Here is a 21,112-nt window from a genome sequence, read left to right on the forward strand (position 1 = left end):
GGGGAAATGGAAGGAATTTAGGTATGGAAATCTGATCTCATTGGGATGAAGCCTGTGAAAATTCATTGGTACTCAGGGATAGTAATCTGGCATAACAACTGATTATCGCCTATGGCCATCAGAAATGAATTGCTCATTGAACGTAAGGCTTAAGGGGTATTGTTCAAAATGTTTTCCAAGTTCCCTTGCTCTGTCTCTCAGCCCTGATTTCCTCTGCATTGACTTCATTATTAGAATCCATTCATGCATATTTACAGAGAGCTGGAATCGGCCTCAGTTCTAAAGAGGTTTAAAACTCACACATCTAAAAATACTTCCCCTTTCACCTCTTCTCCCTTCTCCTCTCCTGTCCTCTCACTCTCTCTCTCCAAAGAAATGGATGTATATATAGCATTTATATACATCCCTATCAGAAAGACTGATCATGCTTGGGACTTATGGTTTCTTGGAAATCATCACAATGTCCATAGATACAAGACGTTCTGAATGGCAAACCTATATCATATGCTCACTCCTGTGATAGAAAAGACATGTCCTTCTGATTGGCAGCTCTACCGAATTCATATGGAGTGGGAGAAAAAGTTTTTCAAATGAAGGGATGTTAGACAGACGAAAAAGTAACAGTTGACCACCACAGAGACAAAAAGGCAAAATGAAGAAGAGACAGGAAGTGATCTATTAAGCAAAGTACCGTTAGAGAAAGTTCAGGGGAACCACTCAATAGCAAAGGAGAGAGAATGAACTTTAAATCAGAGGAGGGGTGCTCTTTTGTAATCTTGACCTAGACTACGCTCTCTCAAATCCTCAACTAACTTTAATAATGTCTACAACATAAATAAGAATAAAAGGGCATAGTGCCGTTGAAAATAAACCATTTTAAAGCACCAAGCACCTTAGCTATTTGCACATTTGCTCATCAACAGTTAATGTGACAGTTATTAATATTACTAACTAGATGTCTGTAATCATTAAACATGAACTCATGATGCCCATTTGGCACACTTATTTAATTATTTTGAGTAATCCCATGTGTCAGAACCTAATAAAATAAAATTTCTAGATTAACCATAGGCATAGTGGTTAGGGGTGCAGATTTGGAAACAGGAAGACGTGAGTTTGAATCCTGACTTGATCACTTGCCACCTACCTGACCCTGGGCAAGTTACTTAATGTTAACTCATGGATAGTGGTCCACAGTGGGCCTAGAATACTGGAAATTCTCAATAAGTGTTATCTATTGCTAACATTATGGTTCTAGAACTTTAAAGCCAGTTCATTTAATACAGTTAATACCCTCAACTTCCCATCATCGTGATTCTTCCCTAATCCTAGTTGAAATTAGTGAGGCTTGACTATACATTGTACAGTAGGATGTATAAATATTGAAAACAGAGTCACATAAGTAACCAACCACTGTGCCCTATTTTTTTTTTTAAAGCAAAAATCCTCTAGTTTTTTTCTCCCCCAGAAATCCTTCCCAGGCACCCCCTTGGGGAACCATAGCCATACCATATCATCCTCTCAGGATCCCTCATTATACTGAACCAATTCAGCCATATTTCTGTTGTCCAGTCAAAAGCGTGGCAGTTCCCACTTGTAAGAGCATGTTTTCTAAACATCTCTGGTAAATGGAGATCTTGACTTTATGCCCAGGACACCCTGAGAGCTGCTGCTACAGAAAAAAAAAAAATAAATGAATAGGATAATACATCCCAATTCCTTTTCCCCACCCTGAACAAGAGTTGTTTTAGTTAAACTTGCATTCGCTCTTCTCTGAAGGCTGCCCCCGCCCCCACCCTCAGACCATTGTGTTTAATACAGGACTTTTGACTCAGCCATCATTACTCACACTTTACTGATTCTACTTTAAACACTGTTGACTAAAACGACAATTTATCACGACTGTTTTGCCTCGCGGTGGGGGGATCATTTATTTTCCCGTTGAAGGCTTGGATATTTATTAGCGCGGCAGCGAGCTGGTCAGGGGAGATCCACACTCCAGGGGATGAGTGCTGAGTCCAGCTTCATGGCCTGCTCCACCCGCCTCTGCTGAGACCCACCAACCTTGCTCCTGAGGCAATCCCTGCCTGGCGCCTGGGGTGCAGAGATGGTAACTGGGGAGTCTGGTCTCTTGGCTGTTCCCCTTCTCTGGGAAGCTGACCCTCAGCTGTGGGATAGAGGCAGCCTCAAAGCTTCCTCAGGAAAGCCAGCGAGACCCACCCGTGACAGCAGGATGGAGGACTCACCACAGAGATGCTGCATCTGTAAGAACTCGCTGGGGAGTGGCCACCCTGGAGCATGTGACCTGCAAGAGATCGCTCAGGTAAGGGGGGCCTGTTGGAGAAGTGGGAAGCCCCAGGCCCCTAACAACAATGGGAACAATTCCTATGAGGGGCAGGCAGCATCTCTGCAGCGCAATTGCAGTGTTTGGCAAGAGCAAGTTGGTATAAACAGTTCGTTGTGGCAGCAAATTAATAGCTGAAAGAAATGGAAAGGAATTGGGGTTTGTGTGTCTGTGTCTGCTGTGTGCCTGGCGCTGTGCTAGACTTACATGCATCATTTCGTCTCATCCTTGCAATAACCCTAAGGGTGCATGTTCATATCCGATGGGCTCTGGGAAGTTGTGTAAATTGCCTCTTTTACTTTCCCATGGCTAATAAGTGGAAGAGCCAGGGACTACTCAGATCTCTCTACCAAAAGGCCATGCCCTTCGGATGCTGCATGCCATTTCCCTACTGAACGAAAGGCACTGGGGAGCTCACTCTGAGGACGTCAGTCTGGAGCCTGGAGTTCCCACCACTGTGGCCACTCCCTGACTGAGGGCATTACCTCTAATGGAAATATGTTATCTGGAGGCATGGCTAAGTGATCCATTAGCAGGAAATTAGTGGACAATTTTCTTTTCCAGAATAGAGGGAATGAGACCTGGCACAGCTAAACTCGGGCTTCAAGTTCAGTACACTACCGGGGGAGAGAGTACGAAGAATGCTGCTGGGGGAGGTCCCACCGGCACATGGGAGAGGAGACACATAGAACTGGAGGAGGAGGAGGAAAGGAAGAAAATGCTGATGGGCTGGAAAAGGGCATCAGGTCATAACTTTTTGTGCCCCTATCGCAGCAATGCACTGAACTGCAAGTTCTGGGAGATCCATAGTCTTAGAAGTTTCCCAGCATCTGTGGTGGGCCCATGATGGTCTAGGCCAGCAGTTCTCAACCGGTGGGTCGCCAACCTGTGTGTCGCAACCTGTTTGGGGGTCGAATGACCCTTTCACAGGGGTCGCCTAAGACCATCGGAAAACACATATATAATTACATATTGTTTTTGTGATTCATCACTATGCTTTAATTATGTTCCATTTGTAACAATGAAAATACATCCTGCATATCAGATATTTACATTACGATTCATAACAGTAGCAAAATTACAGTTATGAAGTAGCAATGAAAATAATTTTATGGTTGGGGGTCACCACAACATGAGGAACTGTATTAAAGGGTCGCGGCATTAGGAAGGTTGAGAACCACTGGTCTAGGCACTGTGCTGAAGCTAAGCGTACAAATCCAGATTAGAAGCAGCCCCCATCCCAGAATAGTTTATAATCTCTTCTCCTAAGAAGTTGTCATTCCTAGGATGTCAGGTAAAAGTCATGGAAGGGACTTGGGGGGGAAAGGTGGGAAGCACTTTAGGAAACAGGTGGGGGCATTGAAGATGAAGTTCCAGGCCTCCTGGTTTTCTGTGGAGACACCCACAGCAGGGACACCTGCCCACCCATGCCACAGCAGCCTTGTGGTTGGGAGGCTTCTGGCTCAGCCAGTTCTCAGAACCCACTGGCTGGCATAACCTTCCTCCTTCACTCAGAGCTCCTTGGAGGGGATGTGGATGGGTCAGGGAAAGGGATTTCACCCCCCTGCTTCTGGCATCTGAGGGACCCGACAATGGCACTAATAAAGGGATGGAACCACACCCCAGGCCCCCCGTTTGTCAGCTTCTCCTCCTTTGCTATTCCTGCCCAGTGGCTCCTTCCTATTTGCTCCTCAACCAACCCAAAAGCAATGCCACCTGGAGTGTGTAACACGGCCGTAGAGAAATGAGGTGGGAAAACATGCCTCAGAAAACAAAGTCACTGAGGGATCAACTCAGCGGTGAGAACTTCAGAGGAGGCTTCTTGAGGACTTACAGCGATCGGAAACGGACAGCAGTCTGAGGGCCAAGCAACAGTGTCCAAGTTCCACCATGATTGCGTCAGCGTGGAAAGAAGTTGTGGTGTGGCCTCACCCAACTTAACCAGCAGTACATCAGGGCCCAGCTCCCAGGCCTCCCCCTCCAGCCAATCACTGACGGTCCCAGCTCATTGTTTTGTTGAGTCCACCATGAAACAAAATTCTTTCCAGAGCCTTGATTAACCTTATTAGAGCTCATAAAACTCCAAGTACTTCAGCCTGTCCAAATGTCTCCATGTTCTTCTAGATATTTGTGGCTGAGGGTATGCTTGCTGTCAGTTTTCAATTAGTAAAGAGATGTGGCAAAAAGAAAAGGGAAGCACGTTAGAATCCAAAAGCATCTCTTCTTAATTCCCTGTGCAAGACCGTGATCGAGTGCCCAGATGCCAGGAAGAAGGTGAGGTACAGAGAACACCTCCATCAGGTTCGCATTCCAAGTCAAGGGCTGGCTTGTGGGATGCATGTCATGCGATTACATAACATAAAAGCAATTTTATTCTTGTCACAAACTGAAAATCTTGCTGATGCGTGGCCATATTTATTAGGGTCATTTCTATTTCATGGCTTGTGTGTGGTCATGGGCTGTATGTTATTCTTTAATGGTAAAAGTTGACCCTGGCAGTGTTCTGGGTTCACCGAACGGTTCAGTACGGTCCGGCAGAGCCTGCGGCCCTTTTGCCAAAGCTCTCCTCACAGCCTCTCTCTTCCCCTAATTGTAAAACTCATGTGTATTTTAACAAAAATCTCACCCATCTGTTTCTGATTCATTTATACTTAACTCATCAAACCTCCTGTTCCACGGGTTCTGCACTGGTGTGCCATGTTGAACCCTCCTTCTCTGAATATCAAGAAGCCTTGTTTACCCAAAAGATGACATGCTCTACTCCCCAGGGTGGAAGAAGTACAGTTGGAAGGGAGGGTGAGAAGAAAGACTTTCCAAATTCTAAACCCCCTGGTGCTTCTGTCCACTGTGAGTTTGGCAAAATATCCCCTCTCGTTCACAGTGCTGACGTGACTGAGCTGTTATTGTTATGGTGTGTGAGAGTGTGTGTGTGAGTGTGTATGTGCATCAACTGGCCATGATTAAACACGGTTTGTGGCATTAATTCAGATTACGGGTGGTCTTCACTTCTCTGTAATCAGACCAACTGGCTGACTTCAAGAGAGTGGGACTGGACTGAATTTCTCCTATGACTTTCACTGTGCTGGGTTTTATCCACCTGTCAACCAGGAGCATAAAAATGAGAAGCAAGAGCTCTTAGAAACAGGAGTAAGAACTCAAGTGCTGGGAGTTCTCTCAGCATTCTCCCACCCAGGCAGCTTTACTCCCAGAGGGGGAGCGGACACACAGAGGACCACACGGCAGATCCACTCTCATCATGGACAAGTAAGGGCCACAATCACTACCACTGCAGCTGTGCTGGATGCTGGCCCCATGTCAGTCCACCCAGAATCTCATTCAAATGAGAGCCACAAGAGAGACCCGGGCCACCTACGGCTGCCCCACAGCCCAGGGAACAGTTGCCATGTCAAGTGGTGAATGCTCTCTCCCACCTGTCCATCAAGTGTCAGAGAGGGACATCGACATCTAAACCCTGTCACACCCAAAACTTGCTTTAAAAAAAAAAAAAGCATGGAAATCTTAGTTATTCATCATTCTGGTACTTCTCAATATTCAGGTGATGGCTTCAATTTATCTATCATTCCTGTTTTCTGTTTAAAAAATTCTTTCGCTGTAGACTCCTATCATCCCATATCTTCGTAGCTACCAAGTCAGATACCGTACAGAAAATTTAACACAAAGTTATACGGTGGAGTGATGTGGAATAGTTGGACTTACATGTTCAAGTTCCTGAGAAAAACACTTCTTCTCAAAATCAAGTGCAACACTAAACAGACACTGGGATTAAATAAGGAAGACAGCTTTACTCTGGAAATACAAAAGATGTGACTGTATGTGAGAGTAACAGTTCTCAGCTATGTAATGCCATACTAGCGTGTCACAATCAGTTGTGAGATGTGTTACAAGTGATCTGTTGCCTATAATAGTTGAAGTACTGACATTTGTGAGTGATTCACTTTTCAATAACACTGAGAAATAGCCCTGTGGTTATCCCTATAATTATATCTCTTCAAAGCACCACATTCCCTGAGATGCTTTATTGAATTGGAGAGAAAGGGTGTTACCTTAAGGATCCCTGGAATCACACATAGAGACACAGTGGATACACCCCTGGAAATGTGTCCTGCATATATAAACATCATCCATCATGCATGTTGTGTTGGGAAACAGTTGGGAATCACTCCTCTGGAAATCAGGGGTAGAGAGGTTCTGCTTGTAATATGTTCAGGGCTCCTTTTCTCTGAATCTCTGCCCTCTTCCACCTGTTAGCTTTATCTTAAATCTGACTTCCCTGTGGTCTATAAGATAGCAGCCAGCAGCAAGAGGTAGGGAGCATCTTTCCTTATTCATATCCCTTGAAAGACGAAGCTGACTTCTGTCCTGTTCTCTTCAGGACAAGAAAGAACTTTCCCTGAAGTCTCCAGCCACCCTCTCCTAGACAAAAATCAGGTCATATGTTCATTCCCAAAGCATTTCCTGACAAGTGGATTTGACTTCTTTGATTGGCCAGGATTAACTGGGTCTCACTTCTGGAACTGGAAATGGGGTAACCTCTTCCTAAGTCATATGAACAAAACTGGGATATTATTGTGAAGAAAGGAGAGAATGGAGGCGGGTAGGCAATCAGTGATGTTCACTAGAGTCTCTGGGTATTTTTCATATTAAGTTTTGTGCCAATACCCTTTGTCTGTTTAGATGATACATTGATATAATGAATGAATATAAAATAATTCATTGTGAAGCTCCACTCTATTGCCTCTTTGTTTTGTTGTTGTCTTCTATTGCCTTTTTGTTTTATGGAGGACCTGAGAGCTCTGTTTGACCTATGGAGACCACATCTGAATGATACTGTGGTCCTTTGGATTTCTTCTCCCACTGGGCAGCAGTTACATAATGAAGTAACCACTAGGCCTATAAGCTTGTCTGAACTTAAGCTCCCTTCCTGAAGAAGTAGCCAACTCTACATTCCCATGTCGCAAAGCACTCAAGCCTCTGCGTGCAAACTCCTCACTCCTAGGATTTCAAAGGACAGGCCATTCCTCAGATGGGGAAGGCAACTGGGCGGGGCACAGGCACATGGCTCACATTTTCCGGCTCACGCTATTTTTTTCCATTGACTCAAGCAGCAGCCGCAGCTGCTCTTTGGAGAGCCATGTTTGCTTACGATGACACAGGCTGTTTCTGAACTCTGACATGGTCATCTTCAGATTGGCCAGTGTGATATAACCTCTTTGGAATCAGACTAAGTTGCTCTGACTGCCCTTGTGATTCTAAAATAGGACCTGGGGGTTGAAGAACCATTCATTCATGAACATATAGACATAGAAGTTTCCTTCAAGCAAAAAAAAAAAAAAAAAAGGAATCAAGATGGTTATAGCTGATCCTTTGGGATTGGCTGGTTCAGAGTTGCCCTTACTCAGCTAATTCATTCACTATGTTCATACCCTGAAAGGTTCCAGAACCTCCTACCCTCCCCTCAGCCAATTCCAAGGAACCCTCTACAGATTCAACTTTGTTCTTTGAAACCTTTCTGCCTTGCTCAGAGCACTACCCCAATTGCCCTAATCTACTACCTCAGTTCATTTCAAACCTCTACTCTGCCAAAAATTAGCAGTTTAGTGTTACTATTCCTGGATTCTTGACTTTCATATGAGTAAGTCCTAGTTTTCGCTCTGCTATATCAATATGAAATTCTGTTCAGAGTGCATTGTTTTGTATAATTAAAAATACCACTCAGGATGGGTAAAATGTGGCCTCCGTCAATCACAAACTATGTGAATGTCAGCACAAGTGTTTTTCACCTCTCATCCTGTAGGTGATGTGTATATATTAAGGGCCAACTGTGTGACAGCACTGTGCTAGGCTCTATGACAGTTCCTGCACCTATGAAAAAATGAGCTGCTAATAAAACACATCTCATAAGGTTGTTGTAAGGATTAAATGAGATAATATACGTCAAGTGCTCAGCACAATGCCAGATGCATAGGAAACTTTTAGAGACGATGGCTAGTGGAGTTATTATTGAGAAAGCATCTGGTCTACCCACCTACCTCTGCAGTACTATCCTTCTGAGGCATTCAGGGGTTCTTGAATCTCTTCTGTATTCATTTTAATTTGTCATGCTTCCTGGATATCCTACAGCTATAGATTGGGAAGCTATTTCATATGGGTCTGCTGGTGATGTCAACCCAACTGAGTCCCCACACAAGGTGTTTGGTGTGGGCCTGTGTGCCAGGGCCTGCTCCTAATGGGGGATGGTCACAAGGCACAGGGTTCAGTCACCCCAGGCTCAGATCCCAAGTACTGTGTCCCTGGTCTTCCCTGAAGTGTGAGTGTGCCGTGCCCGTGTAAGAGATGCACATGTCTTCAGCCGTACATGCTGCATGGCTGTTATAAACCGTGAGGCCTGGTAACACCCGCAGCAGCTTATCAGGTTTCAAATGTGCCACATTCTTCCAGATTTCCAGATGTTCTTTTCTTTCTCTCTCCCTCTGCCACCCACTCTATCCCTATCCCCATTCTAAAGTGCCCCAGATTGCTCACTGCAATCTAGCAATTTCAAATTAAGTTGAAAAAGAAACTTCAGGAGAGGGAAAACCAGCTGGAAGCTTATATTTAAGGAGAAACAGGAGTGGACATGTACCACTTGCCTCATTGTGCCATGTGGTTCTCACGGACCATCCATTGCATCCAGGCAGGCCAGACGAACGTGGTGCAGCGCCCTCCAGCTTAGAGAAAGGAAATGGATGAGAGGGGTGGGGTTACTATCGTCACGAACGTACAACCTATTTGAGCTCCTTGAAAGAAAAGTATACATTTGTCAGTACACAAGATCCATTCTCTTAATAACAAACATTAAAGGAACCTGCTTACCACCTATGATCTCTTGTCTGCAAGGAGAAATCTCTCCTCCTGGGACAAAAATCTTGGCAAAAACAGCTCTGGTTGAAATGCTACTAACAAGAAAGAGAACTTGGGCCCTGGCCAGGTGGCTCAGTTGGTGTGATTACAGCATCATCCCTCGGATACACCAAGTTTGCGGGTTTGATCGTAGGTCAGGGCACATACAAGAATCAACCATGAATGCATACATAAGTGGAACAACAAATTGATGTCTCTCTCTCTCTCTCTCTCATCAATATTTAAAAAAGAAAGAAAGAGAAGTTAGGTAGGTTGTCCTGCCTTTACTTATCCTTTTCTCTGTAAAGTGGAAATAACAGCACAGTACGAGCTCTCTGCTCTAAGGAACTCCAAGGGCCTCCCGACAGCATCCTCTTCACTGTCCGTCATGGTGTTTCAGAGCCTTTGTTTGTGCTTCTTACGGAAATTCTTAAAATGATGTCTGGGTTAAGTCAGCAGAACCCTTCCTTGGAAGGAATATCATAGAGAAGGAACCCCACTGAGAAGTTATTTTTCCTATTGAATGATTGCTACTCATCGGCAGAGGGCCAGTGAGTGATAAAATCACACACAGGGCAGGAGCCCAAGCACCTGTGCTGACTCAGGGCACATGCCTAGATTGTGGTTAGATCCCAGTCTGAGTGCCTGGGTGCATATGAGAGACAACCAATCAATGTTTCTTTCTCTCTCTCTCTCTCTCTCTCTCATCAATAAAAACATATCCTCAGATGAGGATTAAAAAAACACACACTGAATTTCCCAAGACACTGGAGAGACATACTCACAACTTTCAGACACACAAATCATTCTGGGGATGGAGTTTCCGAAAAAGCAAAACAATCTAGGGTCCTCTGTTTCTGAAGCAAATCTAAGTGATGACACAGGAGGGGGACCAGGGCCTGTGCGTCTGCCATGGTAGAGGGTGATGTTCCCACTTCCGGTCCCAGTGTTTTCAGGTGCCGTGGCAGCTCGGAGCTTGGTTATTTCCTCTCCACAAGCAAGGGGCTCTTCAGAGGCACTTTCGGCCTCTGGCAACATGGATTTCATGACCACAACGTAAAAATGAAATAACGCACATACCAAAACATAAACACATTGTAAAATGCATTCAGCCTCAGATTCTAAACCCAGCGGCCCTGTGGTTTAGCAGAGGGGAAGCCAGACTCCCCTCTTCGGGGAGGGGTGGTGGTGGTGAAGGGGAGATAGGCCTCCAAACTGACAGCTGCTATCATTCCAAAACAAGTCATTGTTTATAAATGAATTTTTTGTGATAAATTATTGAATTGCATGAAAACTCTCTGATTGCCTGCTGCTGCCAGATTTGGTTTTGGTCTCAAAAGCCAGCGTGGAATGTACTACAGAGAGATAGAGAGCAAAATTAAAAATCGCTGGCCTTTTCTCCCAAGATTCTCTTCCAAATTCTCAGTCTCCCACTAAACTATAATTCTCGTTCTGGCGTTGGACACCTAGAAGTCTCTTTGGAACATTTATAACATATATGGCTTTAGATCAGAGACAGGTCGAGCTATTCTGAAAAAAATATAGGTAGGAATCACAGCTCGTGACTCACTTTATGATAATTAGTACCTAGGAATCGAAAAGCAAAGAGGAACATAACTTTTCATGAGCATTCGCCATGTGCCAGGGTTTGTGTTGCTTGCTTTGCATCATTATCTCATTTAATCCTCACAACAGACATATGTGGTCATTATTACATCCATTTTACAGGCGGAAAAACTGATGTGTGCAGAAGTTACGTGGTTTACCTAAGCACATGCAGCAGCACAATGAAAACATCTTGTCTGGCACCAGGCATCTGGCTCCAAAACCCACGCTCTTTCCCCAGTAACACACTGGTTCCCGCCACAGTTGAATAAATGACTACCTTTGGTACTAATACCAAAAAAAAAAAAAAAAAAAGCAGCACTGTGCGCTTTTCCAAGCTCTCATACTGATCCCTTGTATATTACCTGTCAAGGAGGCCTTTGGAAAAAGTAAAATCGATGATGAAAAAAACTACTGTCTTCCTTGATTCGTCTTTCCCCCTCAAAATTAGATGTCCTTTATTTCTGTGCCTATACTATATTCCTGGGAAAATCCAGTTGATTCCTGTGGAATTGGGAGGAATAATAAACAACAGCATGGGCTTCTGATCCCAATTTCACTCCTCACTCACCAGGCACATCTCTAAACTCAGCCCCTCCCTTATATAGGAATGATAAGACTTCATCTGCCTGTCTCATAGATGGTTACAATGCTCAAATGACACAGTGTCAGGGAAAGCATATGGTAACTCATAAAGCTCTGACCTGTGTAAGTAATTATTATGCTCCAGACTCTCTCTGATAGTTCAATAAAAAAAGAGGAAGATATTTTTAGGATAACAGTCCAGTGTTAGCCAGTGGTCTGCTAATAAGTGGGATCTCTGGGGAAAAAAGGAATTGATTTTTAGTGTTTGCTGATTTCTGTAATGTAAATTTTCCCAACAAAACCAATTTCAAACTACCAACATGGTATCACTGAGCATAAACATGGAAAGAGGTGCTCTCGGGAGTTAATACACGCTAGCTCTACCATACCACTAGTTCTGACTGAATTTCAAAATAGCATCTATACATATAAAAGCCTAAGCGACCGAATGACCAAACGACTGGTGGACCAGTCGCTATGATGCGCACTGACCACCAGAGGGCAGATGCTCAATGCAGGAACTGCCCCCTGGTGGTCAGTATGCTCCCATAGTGGGAGCGCCACTCAGCTGACTGAGGGGCACCAGAAAACGGGGTCAGGGCTGGCGAGCACAGGTGTGGAGGGGCCGGGATGAGCGGGAGCGGTGTAGCGCCCAGCCTGGGCTCAGCTCCTCCCCGGCCGCTTGCTGCTTCGTGCACTACTACATCCCTTGGGGGATCGGGCCGAAACTGGCAGTCCAACATCCCCCGAGGGGTCCCAGATTACGTGAGGATGCAGGCCAGGATGAGGGACCCCACCGGTGCATGAATCCATGCACCAGGCCTCTAGTCTTTAATAAAAACACCTACCACACCTGGAGTCATACTGTAAGAAGCTCAACATATAGCCTCCCTCCCCCATGTATTCTCTTAATGATAGACAAACAGATCTCCAACTTCAGTGCCACAAAGTGTCTGGATGGATGAAATTAGAAAGGAAGATGCTCTACCCCAATGAGAGCACAATCGTGCCTTCATGCTGGGACAGAAAGCCCAGGCCCCATAACCCAATCAAACAGATCTGGCTATTTGCTGCTTTGACCCTTCTGAAAAGTGAATGTCTGACTGATATGAGATTTGCATATTGCCTGGGGGGAAGTGTCTGCACTCCAGGGAGATGTTATTGCAGTACACAGACACTGGGTGCCAAGAACAAGAACTCATTCCACCCACTCTTTCCTTGTTCACAGCATAGCAGTAAGCCTTAGATTTGGCTACATGCACACACAGTGGCTTACTACACGATTATTTATCTCCCATGGAAAAGACGGGAAATATGTCAACCACAACTGAGGTACATCCAAGTCCTAGGCTTCTTCTAGTTCCCCTCTCCACTGTCCTCATGGTCCCAAATGTTGGCTGGAGCTCCAGCCATGACATGTCAGTTCCAATCAGCAGGCTTGAGAGAGAAGAAAAAAGGAAGTTACACTTTTTCATCTTTAATGTGAGTTTCCACGCAATACTTTGCTTGTATCTTATTGGCTAGAAACTAATCATATGATAATACCTAACTACAAAAGAGCCTTGAAAATATACCCCTTTATCTTGGAGGCAATATGCCTCGCTAAATATCAGTTTCTTTTATTAAGAAGGAAGAAAAAATAAATGTTGGGATAGGCAATTAGCAGTGTCTGGCACATGTTCACTTGTATCTGTACACTAACTCCTCAGAGGATAGAGAGAGGGAAGGAAATGGACGTTTTTCTATCTGTAGCTCAGCAGTTTTCATCTCCTGTGGGTAAGATGAGAAGTTAGCAGTCTACAGGTAATTTAAATTGCATATCTAATGAGGGCCAAATAAATAGGAACTATATCTATTTCTGGGATGTGTGTGCAAAACCTTTCATAATAATCTGATGATGATTATTTGGAAGATAGCCACAACCATATATAGTCATTACTAATATCATGTTAGAAATAGATGGAAGTTCTTGTCTCTCTAGATCAGTCGTGGGCAAACTACGGCCCGCGGGCCAGATCCGGCCCGTTCAGCTGTTTCATCCGGCCCGCGGAGCCGAAAGAGCGGAGGGTTCTCTTGTTCTCCTCTCCGCTCCTTCACCAGCAGCAGTGTTAACACGTATTAGTTCACACAGACACTCCATCCATGCTTTTGTTCCGGCCCTCCGGTCCAGTTTAAGAACCTATTGTGGCCCTCGAGTCAAAAAGTTTGCCCACCCCTGCTCTAGATGCATTTGTCTAAATGCATCCATATCAATTACCTCCTTGGATAAAAGTGAGATATGAATCTGGCTCTAACTGATGCTAGAAAAAATTGGGGAAAGCCTCCTCCTTTCTAATACCATCCATCCAGACTCTTTGTGGCATGGAAGTTGGAGATGTTTATTATATGAGTCCCATTCAGAACGTTTTGTTTGGGCTCGCAAATGTCCGTCTATAGCCTATGCCTTCCTCCTTCACCTCTTGTTCCTATTGGAGCTAGTAACTCGTCAGGCATCAGGAAAATGGCCAACTCCTCTAAGAAAGGAGTCTCATGCAGCCAAACTAGGCTCTACATCAGGGGTGGGCAAACTTTTTGACTCAAGGGCCACAATGGGTTCTTAAAGTGGACTGGAGGGCCGTAACAAAAGCATGGATGGAGTGTTTGTGTGAACTAATATAAATTCAAAGTAAACATCATTACATAAAAGGGTACGGTCTTTTTTTTCAATAGTTTTATTCATTTCAAACGGGCCAGATCCGGCCCGCGGGCCATAGTTTGCCCACGGCTGCTCTACATCTATAGTCTTTCCAAAATGGCATGGGAGTAGAACCAGAGAAACACATTAATCTACAGAGAAGCTTGCCAGCGAACAATGCAAAAGCCACATAAACATGTAAAAGCACATAGGAGAACACGGACAGCCATCTGTTGAGGCTACAGTATTTGTAGATTGTCAAGTCACATCCAGAGATGAGATATATCGTGGAACCACCGGCCCATTCCTATCCCATTTTAGACCAGAAGAAAAACAAGTGCTATTGGACATTTCCTTGAAATCTCTAATTTGCAATTTTATTCTAATTCTATTTAATGTACCATTCCATGACGAGTCAGACATACCAACTCTTTCCACCTGCATTCATCCCCAAAGAGTTAAAATCTTTGGCTTTCTAGATTTTAACTGTCTTTTAACATACAGATTATCCCATAGGTGAACCCAGGCATGCAACTGGTGAAGCCATTCTTTCATTTATTCATTCACTTAGCGCAGTGGTTCTCAACCTTCTGACCCTTTAACTACAGTTCCCCATGTTGTGACCCAACCATAAAATCATTTTCGTTGCTACTTCATAACTGTAATGTTGCTACTATTATGAATCATAATGTAAATATCTGATATGCAGGATGGTCTTAGGTGACCCCTATGAAAGGGTCGTTCAACTGCCAAAGGGGTCGTGCGTGACCCACAGGTTGAGAACCACTGACTTAGCGAATAATGAGCACCTGCTCTGTGCAGGTATCATGTCAATGGTGGTGATATTCCCAGGGAGCAAGATATTTCCAGTCTGCCCTCATGGGTGTTGCTGGCTTAGGGGAGAAGACTGTCATTGAACAAAGAAGCAAAGGGGCCTGAGGAGACTGGTGAGGGAGGGAGGGGCTCAATCAAGCAGGAGTTGGAGCCATCTCAGACGTTTGGGGCTTTATCCTGAAGACAATGAGAAGTTATATCAAGTATCAGAAGACACTTCAATAATTAGCTACTATGAATGCTTCAAGGAACATAGGGGTATACATATCTTTATAAGTGTTTTCAAATTTGGGGGGTAGCTACCCAAAAGAGAGATTTGGGGTCATCTAGCAGGGCTTAATTTTTTTGAGGAACCTCCACACTATTTTCCATAGTGTCTGTACCAATTTACATTCCAAACAGCAGTGAATGAAGGTTCCTTTTTCTCCACAACCTCTCTAATACTTATTGTTTCTTGTCTTGTTGATGACAGCTATTCTAACAGGTGTGAGGAGATATCTCATTGTGGTTTTGACTTGCATCTCCCTAATCGCTAGTGAGGTTGAGCATCTTTTCATATACCTGTTGGGCATTTGTAGGTCTTCTTGTGAGAAGTGTCTATTCAGGTCCTCTGTCCATTTTTTAATAAGCTTATTTGTTTTGTTGTTGTTGAGTTGTATGAGTTCTTTATATACAATGGAATACTACTCAGCCATAGAAAAGATGAAATACTGCCATTTGCAACAACATGGAGGGACCTTGAGAATATCACGCTAAGTGAAATAAGTCAGACGGAGAAAGTCAAGAACCGTATAATTTCACTCATAGGTAGGATATAAAACTGAAAACGACAAATGAACAAACAAACAAAAGCTCATAGACACATACAACAGCGGTTACCAGAGGGGAAAGGGAGATGAGGGGAAGGTAGTAAAGGGTAAAGCGGGTGAAATTTATGGTGATAAAAAATATTTGACTTGGGGTAGTAAATGCACAATGCAGTATACAGATGATGGATTATAGAATTATACACTTGAAACCTCTATGGTTTTATTAAATCAATGTCACCCCAATAAATTTGATTTTTAAAATAAATAAAATTTAAAAAAATTAAAAAGGTAGATATTTTTTACTTGTACCAAGATCACTTTCTACATCCTGGCAAGGCTATGAGTACTGCAGTGATGTCAGCCTCCAGCAGCACTTACCTCTTCTCCAGACTAGCATTGGTCACTTTTATGGATGTCGCTCGGGGCCTGCCTGTCTGGGATGACCCTGTCTGCCGAATCCTTCCGGGTGGAGAATCAGAATCTCTTTAATGTTTCTCTTTCACGTCATTCAGACACATCGCCTCTTAATGCGTTTGAGTTTAAGAAGAAGCTCCCAGCTTTCCCTGAGACGGGCAGTGGCCCACAGGAGCAGGCTGGATGTGTGTTGGAGGAGTGAGGTGTATGTCGCGTGGGTTCTCTAAATGAGTCTGCATAATATGGGGCAGCAGAGAGCTTCCTTCCTGCTCAGCCATGGAACTGAAGCAGGGAAGGGTCCTTTAGCTATTGATCAATAGATAAAAACCTTAACACCCAGAGGAGGGTTTTCCCTTTTGTTACACAGAGAGAGCACCTTTGAACAGGAAACACTTACAGCCTAGGTTAGGAATAAAGAGAGAAATGATTGATAATCCCCACCAGTCCATCCCTGAAAAAAAAAAAGGGGGGGCAGTACAAACTACCTGACAAACACTATACTAAAGACGCAGGCTGCCCAAATATATGTTCCCGCTTCAAATTTTCCATGTGGGTTGGCTAAAGCCAGGTCCTGGAATGTTAATTGAGACCTGATCGCACTAATGGACCAGAAATTATAAAATGCCTTATGTTACCAGTCATTTAAACCAGATAGTTAGGAGGCCAGTTATGGTTAGGTTCAAACTGAAGCTTAAATCTATTATATTTATTGCAAGAAACAGTGAACATTCAAGTGCCCTCATTTTAAATCTAAACGACACCACGGAATCGTATCCATTTCCTGCAACTTTGAACCATGCAGCCGCTGAACCTGTCCTCTCTCTTTCTCATTTGGGAGTATTTAAAGTGACATCTCCCTCTATGTCACCCTACCTGGGAGAAAATGGGAAGTTCGGCTGCCAGGCACTGTTTTACATTAGAAGGATTTGGTCTGAGGCTCTCATACCCAGTGGGTAACCCAGCTGCCTGGGTAATAACCATGTGGCTTATCAGTGTCATAGGCACTGTTTTCAGTTCTGTCCTGTTGCTTTCGTGAAAACATTTTTACTTTCCTTCATTATGCCACTTCTTCTTTACTTCCTAGAAATACCCACTTGGATTGTGTGCTATACAAGGAAGTAAGAACATTAACCAGAGCTACGAAAGGGCCCATGTCCCCTTGAGATCAAGGTTTTTTTCGTAAAGAAAAATACACAAGAGTAGCCACACCTTACTCTGGCTCCTAGTAACCCCAGGAAAAAATTCCAGAAATGTGTTTTAATTCTGTAGCCTGAGTGACAAAAAGGTTAAAATGTTTCCCAAAGTCCACTTAAGAATAATTCCGACCTTGGGAAAATGGATTTTTGTTAGCCCCAAAGCCTATTAAGATTAATGGCAAGAGGGGCTCATTACTCTGCCAGGAAAATCTACTCACAAATCTAAGAGGAAGGTTTTCTTCTGTTCATTTCCAAGAGAGGGGACCCAGAGGGCCTGGCCAACACCCACTAAGAGTGGGGTGCACTTCAGGCACATGGCAGGGACCCATGGCGGCGATACTCACTTGGGGTGGTATTGTGTCACTCAAGAAAGATATAAGGGATTTCTTACAGACTCAGGGCACTCTGTTCTCAATAATGCAACCTTCCACTCCGGCCACACCGCCAGGCTTTTTGGAGCCCAGAATAGCACAGTTCTGTGCCTGGGGACCTTGTTGCCCTCAGCAGATGGGGCTACTGTTTTCTGTTCAAGTGCTTGGTCATTGCAGTGGCCCCCACACACATCCACCTGATTCTGCTGCCTCTGCTGCTGCTGCTGACCAGCTGATGGCCCGTGTGCCTTGAACAGAAACTCCCAGGGAGGGCCCTGCTGTGCCATCTGCTCCCCACGCAGTACCAGGTACCTCTGCGGGCTGGCTGCCTCGCAGGCTGCTAACAGTCATGGAAGGCTGAATTTTGGCCACATCCTCATCCCCGATCATCTTGGCAGGGCAGAGTACAGAAGCCTGTTGCTAGGAGACAGGAATTCCCAGACTCGGAGATGGCTAAATGAGAACTCTGGCTTTGATTACCAGCTTATGGAATGGACGAGAGGCAAACGGACAGGAGGCTTTCCAAGTTTTTAAGGAATTTGGTTCAACCTAAGAAACCCAAGCCTTGCTGACAGCAGCCTGTAATTACTTAACTTTTAAGGTAAGTCATAGCCCTCCGGCCCCCTCCCATTTCCTCCCCCTGCTCCAAATCTGCACCAAAAAGTAATGGGCTCCAAAGGAGTACAGATCTAGAAAAGGGCATGTCCACCAATCCACCGATCTCCACCTCAGAGGAGCTGAGGAGGACGTGGGACAAGGGCTGTCCTTCCAGGGAGCACGGCCAGGGTTGCCAGGTTGGCTGACCCAACAGCTCACTGCATTGCCGAGGAGACACTGTCCCTGTGGAGCAGGTGGTGATATAGGTAGTGAACTGACGACTACGAGTTTTTGTTGTTTTCTCATTATCTACTTCTTCACATGAAAGTTTCCCTTGTGGCAGCCCCCTCGGCGCTCCCGGCTCCGTCTCCTGCTCAAGGTGTTTGGACGGCACCGCCCAGGGCCGCCCCCGCTTCCAGCCCCGCCTCCCTCCCGGTCCCATCCGGTCTCCACCTTCAGACCCACCTGCGGGCCGGCCCCCACACGGGTTTCCCACCTTCACCCCTGATGCCGACAACCCTGAGCCCCACCTTCGCCAGAGTCACCCCCCGAGGTGGAGGCTGCGCCCCCCGCCCGCCCGGCCTCTGCGGCCCCACACCCACCGCTCCCGGGGCTCCTGTCCCCCCGCGACGGGGCGGCTCCGAGGGCGCGGGCACCACACTCACCGCTCCCGGGGCTCCTGTCCCCCCGCGACGGGGCGGCTCCGAGGGCGCGGGCCCCACACCCACCGCTCCCGGGGCTCCTGTCCCCCCGCGACGGGGCGGCTCCGAGGGCGCGGGCACCACACTCACCGCTCCCGGGGCTCCTGTCCCCCCGCGACGGGGCGGCTCCGAGGGCGCGGGCCCCACACCCACCTCTCCCGGGGCTCCTGTCCCCCCGCGACGGGGCGGCTCCGAGGGCGCGGGCCCCACACCCACCGCTCCCGGGGCTCCTGTCCCCCCGCGACGGGGCGGCTCCGAGGGCGCGGGCCCCACACCCACCGCTCCCGGGGCTCCTGTCCCCCCGCGACGGGGTGGCTCCGAGGGCGCGGGCCCCACACCTACCTCTCCCGGGGCTCCTGTCCCCCCGCGACGGGGCGGCTCCGAGGGCGCGGGCCCCACACCCACCGCTCCCGGGGCTCCTGTCCCCCCGCGACGGGGCGGCTCCGAGGGCGCGGGCCCCACACCCACCGCTCCCGGGGCTCCTGTCCCCCCGCGACGGGGCGGCTCCGAGGGCGCGGTCCTTCCCGAGGCGGCGGAGCAGCTGAGGGGCTGAGCATCTTCCAGGGGCGCCTCCAGCGCGGGCCCTTCTCCCCCAGGACGTGCGGAGCCTCCCGGGTGAGGGGAGCTCAGGCCCTGGCCGCCCCCGGCCTGGAGGGGAGCCTGGCCCCGGCCCTTGGGGAGCCCCGGCCCTGGTTCTGCCCCCCAGGCCCTCGGCGCCGTGACTTCCTGCAGAACCACTTCCGGGCAGGAGGGAAGCTCATCAAGAAGAGGGGCGACACCTGGCCCCCCTCCAGGCTGCGCCCCGGCTGGGCTGGGCGAGCATCTCTCCAAAGGCTCGCCCTCCAGCAGGACCAGGAGCCCGTGGCGCCCGGAGGCCTGTGAGGGGCCCCTCTGCCCCCCCTGGGGTCTGGCTTTTACCTGAGCCTCTTCCCGAAACTACTGGCCATTCTTGTAACCGCCCTGAAGGCCTCTCCCATGCACTGGGCCAAATGAAACAATAAAGCTTTTTGCAGGAAAACACACACATTCACACACTCACACACACACACACACACACACACACACACACACGGTTCCCTTGCAGTTACCTCCCACCATTTTATATTTAATGTGTTTATTAGAAAGACGTCCACAGGCTTACCTGCTGCAATAAAAGAGCTAAAAATTCAGTGGTTCAAAGAAGATAGAAGTTTATTTCTCTTTCATATAATAGTCTAGAGCAGCATTGTCCAATAGAAATATAATGCAAGTGACATTTGTAATATAAATACTCTAGGAGCCACATTGGGGGGGGGGGGGGAACAGGTGAGATTAATTTAAAAATATATTTCATTTAACCTAATATGTCCAAAATATTCTCATTTCAGCATGTAGACGATATAGAACATTGCTGAGATGGCTTACATTCTTTGGTTTGTGCTTATTTATAGCCCATCTCAAATGGACAGTGCAGAGCTAGGAGGGCGGAGGGCAGTCCAGGGCAAGTAGACGGTTTTGCTCTACAAGGTTAGCCAGGAACCCACAGTGCTTCCATTTCATTATTCTACAATGCCCTAGAGAGGCATTCCTCAGCCTCGGCACTGCTGCCATGTGAGACCGCATAAATCTTTGCTGTCGCAGACTGACTAGTGCATTATGATATGTGTTCCTATACACAAGGATTGTGTTCCCGGCTCCTACCCTCAGTCAGTGGTTCTCAACCTTCCTGATGCCGCGACCCTTTAACACAGTTCCTCATGTTGTGGTGACCCCCAACCATAAAATTATTTTCGTTGCTACTTCATAACTGTAATTTTGCTACTGTTATGAATCGTAATGTAAATATCTGATATGCAGGATGTATTTTCATTGTTCACGACCCAGAGGTTGAGAACAGCTAGATGCTAGAAGCACCATCTCCCTCCCCACCCCCATATTATAATTAATATCCAAAATATTACCAAATATTTGGGGAATAAGAGTACAAATCACCCCTTGCAGTGGTTCTCAAGCTTACTAGTAAGTGTGTATCAGAATGACCTGGGGAGTTCGTTAAAACAGAGATTGCTTGAGCCCCGACTGCCTTAGTAACTCAGTGCTTTC

Source organism: Myotis nattereri (genome assembly GCF_964212035.1).
Source record: "Myotis nattereri genome assembly, chromosome: 17".
Classification (NCBI taxonomy): Eukaryota; Metazoa; Chordata; class Mammalia; order Chiroptera; family Vespertilionidae; genus Myotis; species Myotis nattereri.